Source organism: Buteo buteo, chromosome 19 (genome assembly GCF_964188355.1).
Source record: "Buteo buteo chromosome 19, bButBut1.hap1.1, whole genome shotgun sequence".
In the NCBI taxonomy this organism is placed as follows: Eukaryota; Metazoa; Chordata; class Aves; order Accipitriformes; family Accipitridae; genus Buteo; species Buteo buteo.
In genome coordinates, this window is record NC_134189.1 from 15,482,491 (window position 1) to 15,492,483 (window position 9,993).

Here is a 9,993-nt window from a genome sequence, read left to right on the forward strand (position 1 = left end):
ACCACAAACATACTTGAGAGAACAGTAAGACTTTAAGACAAGTACTTTAAAAATAGTAAGTGTTAAACTTCGGATGACCTGTGCAAATCTGTTCAGTCTTTTTTTTTTAATATCTCCTGGATTGTGAATAGTCTTTAATTAAAAAATAAAATTTGTTAATAATCTCAAAGCACAAGATGGATTTACTCTGGGGATAATTGCCATGAAATGAGAGTTTCTGTAAAGCCCAGCTTTACTTTTTGCAGAGCATGGAAAGTGTGGAGCGGATGAAATAGAGGTACAGACCACTAGTAACCCCAAGTGCCAAGCTAAGGAAATCACATTGGCTTCCACCTTTTCCTTCCAGTCTCCACCATTTTTCTTTTGCTATAATTTCTGCCCCATCCTCTCAATTTCTCCACCCTGCTGCTATTTTTACTTACCTCCAATTTAACCTGGCCTTTATTTACTTTTTTCTATCCCTGCACACTCTTATTATTCATCCACAGAGAGCAGCAGGAACTGAGATTTCTGTATCATTACTCCTCTTCAGCCTGTTCCCAGACTACTTTTTGTTATCACTACCTTTTTCTTCACTCTCCCTTTCTACGGTTTTGTTGCCTTTTCTTTGAGGGGGATGGCGAGGTAAAGAAAGATGTAAGAAAACAGAAGCTGGTGAGAATTTATTTTCTTAGAATATGCCAGCTCTTTAAAAATTGAACAATTACACTACATGGGTCCAGATTAGCAAAAATCCAGCAGATTCATGCTTGTCAGGCCAGACTTGTGCAAAACTTGCCTGCCTTGCTGTCCGCCACTCCCACAGCGCCTGCTGGCTGGGCTGCCTTCAAGTCAGGAGCCACACATGCTCCAGAGCCTACGTGTCTTTAACCATCTAAGTGCATGCTTAGGAGCAGGGAGGGGATGGAGTATGCTCTGTGCAAAGGGAATCTTCTGACGATGCCGGTGCTACAAATCCAACAATCTTTCCAGGGCATACAAACTGAGATTTCAGAGGAATACACAGTTACTAAATACGGGCAGATATTTAGCATATTTGGCAAGTGTTTCAAGGGATGAGGATGGCACCTTTGGCTCCAGTGCCTTTCCACAATTTCAAGTTCATGTTCCATGGAAGACTTGCAATGAGTTTATTTCTCCCAGATTACTGTACCTCACTACATCAAAATAAACACTGAATTCAAATCAGATTTTACATTTACTTATTGTTGATAGAGCAGATAACTTGGTCTGGCTCTTTCCAAGAGGAAAAAATCATGCTTCTTGCTGAAAAAAATGTCAGGGAGATATTTAATATGATTGCAACTAACTGTTAATATTCAGGCAGCAGACAGAAGAAAAAATAGCATAGTTATATAGTCCCACTGCAGAGATGTAACGTTTGTAAGATAATCTCCAACACAGCGCTTGCAGGTCACGTTTGTTCGCATACTTCAGAGGAATGTTTTCTAATCATCCGAAGAAGTTTACAGTGTTGTGTTGAGTTGACACGACTTGAAATCAGGTCAGCAAGCAAGAGATCCATAATGAAAACAGCTGTATAGCACTTGTATGTGCTGTGCAAGTGGCCGCTGCTTCCAGTTTGGTGATGAAATCATGTTACATATTTTTCACAGTGAAAGATTTTGGCAGTCACACAACCATGCTTTCATGGGGTTGTGAAATCCTGAGCAGATCCACGCTTGAATCTTAAGTTTTAAAACTTCTTTCTTCTCATAGTCCATAGTGTGTTTCACCTCTGGATTTTGCAGGTAACCCTCAGTAGGTCTGGCAGAGTTTGCCCTTCTCTGCGGGAGAAAATGGAATATATCAACCAAGAGTAGGTAGGATTTCAAGTCTTTGGCATTGAATAAGGGAAAGAGTAAAAGTTAGGTTTCAGAATATGTGTCTGAAAGTCTCTGTTAATATATTTGCTATGATATATAGTAGTGTGTTCAAAATGCATCTTACCAGAGCACTGGTTTTCAACAACTTATTTGTGAATTTTTAAGTGTGAATGTGTATCCAGAGGCTCAACCTGATAGTCTTCAAGAGTCTCAATTTTCACAAGATGTCTCTAACTAGCCACTTTTGAAAACGTTGCCTGTTGCTAATTAAGTCTGGCATGTTTCTGTCAGATAGGCAGGGAATGTTATTTACCACACTAGAGGTGGCTCAGTTATGATATAGAGACTTTGTGGCCCTCTTGCAAATCAACAGCAAGGCCAAACATAGAAATGAAGAATTCTAAATAAGATCACAGGAGAGGCTATGGTCCTAGATAATGACTCTACTTATATAAGGATGAAATCAAAGCCATTCCAAGTTTAACATGGGAGGGAAAACAAAAGAAGCCTTTTCAAAATATCCAACAGTGTGTCAATCAGATCATGGGCTTGATGTGTGGGGCACACCGTTTAAAGCCTTTCTGCCACTGGTACTGAGCATTATGCTGATGTCTGTCTTGTTGGGAGAATAACTTCTGTCCTGAACCCACAGAATTTTTCCAAGCAGACATTCTCTAAATTGCTCTGCCTTGCAAAAACGCAATTAATTTAAGTGAATCTGATTTTTCCAAAATCAGGCATTAGAATAAGCCTTACCAAGCTGTAAACCTTGTCGGATCCCTTGGCAAGGATTGTTCTTCCCTGCCTATTTGAAATCAGAAAACAAATGCTATACTCCAAGTATTGCAAGATATTTAGCAATTTTTTACAATGGCACAGATTTCTATTCAGTTCTCAGGAGCGGCTTCATAACAAGGTGACAGCGTTACTTCTGATAGTTAGCAGACATAAAATGGTCTTATTCTGCACAAGAGTTGGATCCTGAGAAATTCTTCTGTGCTCAGTGATAAGGCTCCTGATGCTACTGCCAGAAACCTTATATTTTACTGCCTCAGTGAAATGTTTTTGCCACACTCTTGTCATCATTAATGATATTTAATACAGCCCATAATGTGCTACCATTATCCTTGGGCACAGGAAAACATGGTTTGTACCTGAAGCTGCTCAGCCTTTCTGATTTGGGCCTTATCTGCACTCAAGACCTTTGCCAGCATAACATTTTGGTTGCCTTTTTTCTTTTAGCTGCTACCGTAACACCAATAAAGACTTCAGTGTGCAATGCAGTACAAAATCACCACAGATATGCTCCCCTTGCTATACAGGGATGACGACATGACTGAATGCTGTTTTACAGGGCTGTAACAACAACCAATGGGTTGTATTACTTTAACTACGGTGGTATATTTAAAGTGGCACAATTTTGGAGCACAGACAAAGCCTTATTTACCACTTGAGGTATAACAGCTGCATAAAAAATTATATTCCACAGATAAATCATCCCATGATGGTGGCAAAATACTGCATTTAGCATCTCTCTGTGCCAGTAAGAGAGCCAACAAGACTTCAGACACCTGCTAATGGAAAACAGAGAGGCAGCTTATTTTTATTACCTTCAAAGTTTTTTGATACTAAGCTTCGTATTTGTCAGGAATTGCTGATTTTATTTCCCCTGTGGAAATTCAAACTTTGCTGAAAAACAAAGAGAAAGAATTTCTGGTCTTTTCCTGATTTTTTTCAACAAGCTGTGATACTGAGCTTTTGTATTCCCTAATCCAAACCTGCACTGACCATATCCCAGGAGACACTATTGTGGATAGAACTATTGAGCTACATTGTCCCCGCTCAGTGTGTATTTTGTGCCACAGAGTGACAGGGTACCTGGCTGCTCCCTGAATGTCAGGTAGGTCCCATATGCAGTCTGGTTCCCAGAGTAAATATGAACATCCTAATGCTGGGGTAGTGTCTATCATTTGGGAACAGCTGGGGTGTGATAGGGTCTGTTCATTCCCCCCCCCCCCCTTTTTTTGTTTCCTAAAATTCAAAGGGGGTGTTGGGGTTTCCTGGAGATCCAGCTTTCTTTTATCTACCATCTGTCCCACCAGTTAGTTACTTAAGCAGATAAGGCTTAAGAAAATACTGCCCAAGCATGGTTTTGGTTTTTTGAAAGTAGTTTAGACTATATTCTGTTTTTCACAACACAGTAAAGGGAGCTGCAATCATGTGTCACATTGGAAAATGTAACTTAGCTTTACACTTCCTCTTTTTGAACTCTTTATGCCTTCAGGCTAGTCAGTACCTTTTTGTAAGTACACAGCTTTTGGGTGAGAAGGAGAAATAAGGGGGATCAAATTAATATTGCTCCTGGTTACGGAACTTGAGCACGGCAGGACTCCACAGTAAGCAAGTGCATTGCAGCGGCACATATTCCTACTGACTGTGAACACCTTCTGTACAACTCACACAAACTGTACCAAACCATCAGAATGGTTTTTTTTGATTTCTGATCCATTCAATATTGCTTCCAGGTCATAAGCATTCCACTGATGTCCCACTGAAAAGCTTCATGCTTCCACTGAGCAGGGGTTTGCCACATGCACGCTGTCCCCTTCTGCACCTGGAGAGGGGTGGCTGGGCCATTGAGGAAGAGACCAACACAGAATTTGTGAACCCCACGAGGACACCAGCACGCCACTTCCAACCGGGCAGCGCACCCAGAAGCTAGTACAACATGTGAGCTTCCTACTAATACAAGGCTTCAAAGTGAGACATACCTTCAGAAAGTAAGGCTAATAAGCAGAATTACTCTAAGTGTTTGTACAGCTGAGTTAAAGTTTTAGCTCACTATCCTTTTCTACTCAGCTGACTCTTTCTACCTCAGCTGATAGCAAGGACCTAGTGCAACTCTAGCCTTGAGACAGAAAGATACTGACCAGACAGTGAAAAGCTATCAGCCTCAGCTAACCTGCAGATACTGTGGTTCACTGACTATCTAAATTGCATTCATACAGCTTGCATCATAAGAAATATGCTGGGTACCTTCAGGGGCAGGTTAACCTGCCATTGATTTATAAACTTTCTGGGGTTTTTTGTTTGTTTTGCATGTAACAATTTCTAGAAAAGGGTCTGGTTTTATTTTTAAAGTAGTCCTGAAGTAAGCCAGATATCAATGAAAGCTGTCAGATACCCCGTAATGGGATTCTTTCTTTTCCTTGTTTTTTTTTAACAGAATGCAAAGAAATAAGTTCTACAATAAATCCTTATTTGGTGTTTCTAAATGCTGGTCAGGACAAGTCTCCTCCAGGAGCTTAAATTCCTGCAGTCCATTCAGCCTTCTGCCTGTTGGCTGCAGCTACCAACAAAGGCTTATTTAATGAACGCCAATTGTGACAGGACATTTTGCAATGCTGAAGGACCAAAGGGTGCACAACTTGCTCTGAGAAAAATGCCTCGTCTCAAACGGGGAGAGTGTGAAGCAAAAAAACCCGCAAAAAAAACCCCAACCAGTATTGAGGAACTTCTGTCTGATAAAAGACTGAAAAATATTTTAAACCTCATTAGAAAAATAAAGTTTGCCTGTTTCTCCTGTTTCATACACTGTGCAGGCAAGGAACACATATGCTGTCACATTCATATTTTACAGGCTCTTTTTTTTCCCCCAAACCTTCGTACCTCAGATTTGAACTTTAAACTTGTGACAGTGTTATGTTCATTAGAATAAGAATCACTTGCTATTTCCATTGCAAAGCTCCCCCCCAGAGGTTATCTTAGCTGTTTTATAAATCATATCAGGAGGAAAGCTGGCATAAAGGTTGACAGCTCACTCTAGATAATCATTTCCCCTTCTCTTAAGTGACTTTAAGGAGAAAGGAGCGTGTAGCTTGCCAGTTCAGTTTTTAGTGGTCAAGCATCCACATCTAACCACCACCACTGACTAAATTAGCTTTTAAGTATTTTACTGAAATGCAGGAAAATCACAATCCTGCTCTGAAGGAGAAAGAATCTCAAACATTAGTCAGCTATCAAGCTGTATTTTCTCCACCCTCCCAGGGCAGAGATCATTACACAGAATGGCATGAACTCCAAAGCCCTTCGACATACGCTGGCACTTGAAGGGAGGCTGGGGTTTAGATTACTGTTGATTTATCAGCTTCCTCAAAAGTTGGACTGATTAAACTAATGGCTTATATGGGATTGTGGGGGCAGACAAATGAAGCAAGTTAGTTCTTGGAGAAAACAGAAGCCACAACTCAGGGCAACAGCCTATTAAGTAGAAACTTAATGGGAATAAACAGGCACTAAAAGAATCCCAGGTTTAGGAGAAAAAGTCACCTTGTGTATTATACTTCTACATATATTAATAAAACTAAATCCTGGGCAGAGAGACTGAAGCAATCTGGAAATGGTGCCAAATGTTCCCAGGCTGAGTTAGAAGGGGGGAAAAAAAAAGAACCCTGTCCCTTTAAAACTGCACTTCACCATGACCTGTTTACAGGCATTTTGCAATCAATAGGAATCTTGCACTGTTTCTATTGCACTTTGGAGTCAGCGTGGTTGGGAGAGGACGGTTCACTATAGCAGGTAAAGTGGGCAGTCACAAGCAGCAGATGGAAAGCCTTTCTTGGAAGTTGGTTGTGATAGTAGCAAGTACTAAGGAAGAAAAAAAACTGAGAGTATTAACTTGAAATGTAAGTATGATTCATCTGCTAATCACTGCATCTATCCCTGAAACTGTTGTCTCTTATTTAAATAAGGATAATAAGACTGTCCTTTATAAAACAGATAATCCTGAAAGTGTGTATCAGTAACCAAGATATAGGGAGCTTATTTTCTCACTGTCTCATAATACAGAATCAGCAGACAAATTCAATTCAACGCCATTAGGAAGAATAAAATCCAACCGTGAAAAAACAGTACCTTTTTACCCAGCATATAATTGGACTTTGAAATTAATTTCTTTTGGAAGCCAGGAACTTGACAAGATACAAAGACAGACTGGATATTTACACAGACAATGAAAATTATATATAGAATTACTAATTTTGAGCAACAAATGTTTGGAAAAGATGTTAAATTTTATACTTCAGATATTTAGCAACTGTAAACTGACCAGCCCAAACTGACAAAGACAATGAGTAGTACAATTTGGTTAGCTGCAAATAAATAGTTAACTGTAGTGGTGTGGAAATAAAGGAACTTCTGAAAGCAGAACAGAATCTGAATCTTAGGCAATAACTTGAAGGAAATACTGCCAGTTAAAGAGATATTACATAAAGCACTACACATTGCACAAATTACTAATTCTCAGTCTTCCCGTACTTTTAATAAGCTGATCTTAACCAGTACAACATCCCCAGGAACCAGATGAACCTTATATCTTGTACACCCTGGTAGTTTCAGAGCTTGGTTGCCTATTTACATTGATGGAGAGATTATATATAAGTATTATAGAGTTATTTACACACATAAATCTTAAAAAGACAAAGGATTACATGAGATGCCACCCAGTAAAGTGGGTCAGAATTGAAGGCACGTTTGCAGATAGGCAGGAGGACACTGAACAGCTTCCACTACCGACTCCTTGCTACAGGTGCTGGGTCTTTATTTTCCAGGGCTGTCAGCTCCCTCAAGTCCACATAGAGACGTTTTAAAAAGCACAGATTCCTAATCTGGTGCAAAACCACTGAGTAGTGTTTACCTGATTTTTTGACATAAGGAGTTTTCATTAGCAGTAGCAGAGCTGAGTGTGCTCTTGCCATTAAGTAGGTATTATGCCTAGCTCTCACCTGTCACTGGGTTCAATGCCAAGAAACAGAACTGGGAGGCAAATACAAAATCAGTATTGTGTTTGCTCTAAAGGAAGCAAGGAGGTGAGGAAATTCTGAACCAAAGCCTCTGCATTGTGTCTTCGACCTAACTTCTTTTCAGTGTTGTTACGTGTATTGAACTAACTGGCAAACTACACAAAAATATCACTTCATGCTCACTGAATGCAAATTCTTGGAAATGAAACATGAGAACTACTAAAAAAGAGGCAATGATTTGGGGGAAGAAGGAGCATATCTAATTTCTGGTGAAACTACCTTAAGTAGTTAGAACTGGCTTCATTTTTCATGTAGCCATTAAGTTCTTTAATGAGAACGGGCTGGAACAAAGATGCAGCTATTCCAGAGCCTGGCCAAGCATTGTTATTGCAGTTAAGACCAAAGTCTGCTTTTAACTTTGCAGTGATGAAAGCAAGCTGTTGCATCAGTGGGAGTTCCTGGCAATACTGTCTTAGATTCCCAGAGATAAGCTTGCCTTGGGTAATCTCACAGAAAACAGTGCATCGTGGCTGGGTGCCCAGGTCAGTGACAAGCTTAGGACACAAAATAAGAATCACTTGGGCCCATTGTCCCCAGGAGCAAAAGTGACATAAAGCACCTTTCAAGAAGACAGTAGTATTCTACTCCCACCGGGAAACCAGCATCTCCCTGTTTCGCTGCTTATTTTTAGCTTTGGTCCCAGATGTGAAAAGGCTAGGCTGGTACTCACTCCTCCTTTGCACCTCCCTGGCAGTTTCTAAGGACATAGCTTCATTTCACTATGTACGCTCTCTCGGAGAGAGAAAGATCATTCCTGGGTGCTAGTAATTGTTTGGGACAAGAAATGCCTGGGAAACAGCCATATATGTGGGGGGCCGTTTCAAGGAGAATTGAATATCAATGCATCTAGAAGGCCATTTACATTTACCCTTTGATTTGGATGCTGGAGATAATCTTATTCTTGTAAAGATGTAGTTTATGCAGAATTCATAACAATGCCTGATACTCCAGTTACATCTCTGCTTTCTGAAAGCATCAGGGTGTGCTGTCGGATGAAAATATTGCCTTTTTTACTCCAGACTCACCTTAAACCCCCCACACAGATTATACACAGCCTTTTTGCGTTTTGCTGTTATAGATGCCAAGCTATTAGTATGCCTACCCTCTTGTACTAACCTGAAATTATTAAATTAAATGTTTATGATTATGGCTGTATTCCATTGTTTCTTGAATGTGGACAGTTCAATACAATTTCTAACCTGCACATGCTTGCCGCCTGGGGGCTGTGAGTCATGTTTGTTTTAAAAGAGACAGCACTCACAGACTGTCACTCACCTGGGTTATTAGAAACAGAGAACTTTAAGAATTACTCTGCCACCTCCTCGCCTCTAAATATAGCTGGCGTGCGTGGGTCTTAAGTGATTTAGCTAGTCTGAGAAAAGGTCTCATTCCAAATAATCAATTAAAAATCCATCATTTTAAGAACTATGTGGGCCTCAGGCCAAATGCATCTTGGATGTAATACCTTTGACTGTTTAATGCTGATATTAATTATTTGTATTACAGCTCCAGATCCTAACTCAGAATGAGATTTCTTTGCACTAGCAAGTAACAAGATCTGTTCCAAAGAGCGAACTATTTAAGTAGGCATGATGGACAAAGAGCAGCAGCAGAAAATCATCATTATTCCCTGCTTCACGGATGGGAAACTGAAAGACAGATTCAATGACCTGCCAAGGGTCACATAGGAAAAAAAGTAATTCATAAATCCCAGCACAAGGTCTTAAGCCATGAGATTTCCTCTCATTCTTTAATCAATAATAAAACACCACAGATGTCTAAGAATCTAATATCTACAAAATTGCTCCAAGGTCTTTAGGCACGATACAATTAATTTCCATTAAGAGCAATGTGATGTGAGGGCACTCTGTACTGACCAGAAAAGTAGGCCTTGCAGAATTTGCAGTTTTTTAATATTCTTTTAAGAGAGAATATAAAAATCAGGGATAGTCTAATTAAAATAAAAATGAGGGGAAACAATTGCCAAACCTTTGACCCAAGCTAAAGCCAAAGTAACTGATTCAGGAAGTAAACCAATTTAAAAAAAAAAACAAAATCCAGGTCTAGAAAAAGCAAAGTCTGTAAGTGAAAATATTTATAATGGATTTTCCTTTTTAAAATGAGAGCATTGTTTCTCAGTGTTATGTGTTCTGTTGGCTTGACCTTTAAGGCTGTACTCGGCCACATTTTTTAACTCCCTCCTCCTCTATTAGCACAAAGGATTACCAAGAGAAATTCCCACAGATTCACCTACCTGAAGGATTTGTATTTCAGGAAAAACATCAAATATCAAAGAACTTGCAACA